This window comes from Chrysochloris asiatica, unplaced genomic scaffold (genome assembly GCF_000296735.1).
Source record: "Chrysochloris asiatica unplaced genomic scaffold, ChrAsi1.0 scaffold04459, whole genome shotgun sequence".
NCBI classification, from domain to species: domain Eukaryota; kingdom Metazoa; phylum Chordata; class Mammalia; order Afrosoricida; family Chrysochloridae; genus Chrysochloris; species Chrysochloris asiatica.
Genome location: NW_006412977.1, coordinates 6,575 through 7,634, shown reverse-complemented (window position 1 = coordinate 7,634; position 1,060 = coordinate 6,575). Strand labels below are relative to the sequence as shown.

The following is a 1,060-nucleotide window of genomic DNA, read 5'->3' as shown; positions in this document are numbered from 1 at the left end:
GAAAGAAAAAAACTGCCACCCAAGAATCCTCTACCCAGAGGGCCAGGCAAGATGGCGGCAATGAAGACTGAGGCAGCCCCGCTGACCCTAGAATTGTTGCCCACGGACCTGCTTCTCCTCAACTTATCCTTCTTGGACTACCGCGATGTAATCAATTGTTGCTATGTCAGCCGAAGACTTAGCCAGCTATCAAATCATGATCCACTGTGGAGAAGACATTGCAAAAAGCGCTGGCTTATCTCTGAGGAAGAGAAAACACAGAAGAATCAGTGTTGGAAGTCTCTCTTCATAGACACGTACTCTGACCTGGGAAGATACATTGACCATTATGCTGCCATTTAAAAGGTCTGGGATGATCTCAAGAAATACTTGGAACCCAGGTGTCCTCGAATGGTTTTATCTCTGAAAGAGGGAGATCGAAAGGAAGACCTGGATGCTGTGGAAGCTCAGATTGGTTGCAAGCTTCCTGATGACTATCCACGTTTGTACCGTATTCACAATGGACAGAAGTTAGTTGTTCCTGGGTTGTTGGGAAGCATGGCACTGTCTAATCACTATCGTTCTGAGGACTTGTTAGACGTTAATACAGTTGCCAGAGGATTCCAGCAGAGACAGGGCCTGAAATACTGTCTCCCTTTAACTTTTTGCATACACACTGGTTTGAGTCAGTACATAGCAGTGGAAGCTGCAGAAGGCTGAAACAAAAATGAAGTTTTCTACCAATGTCCAGACCAAATGTCTTGGAATCCAGCTGCTATCGACATGTTTATTATAGGTACTACTTTTACTGACTGGTTTACCTCTTATGTTACCAATGTTGTATCAGGTGGCTTCCCTATCATCAGAGACCAAATTTTCAGGTATGTACATGATCCAGAGTGTGTTGCAACAACTAGGAATATTACAGTTTCAGTTTCCACATCGTTTCTGCCAGAACTTAGTTCTGTACATCCTCCCCACTATTTCTTCACATACCGAATCAGGATTGCAATGTCCAAGGATGCACTTCCTGAGAAGGCTTGTCAGTTGGACAGTTGCTATTGGAGAATAACAAATGCTA

General features: G+C 44.1%; 1 pseudogene; it reads left to right on the top strand.

The window, feature by feature from the left end:
- Positions 1 to 51: 51 nt before the first annotated feature.
- LOC102820134 lies at positions 52 to 775 on the top strand (annotated as a pseudogene).
- Positions 776 to 1,060: the final 285 nt, after the last annotated feature.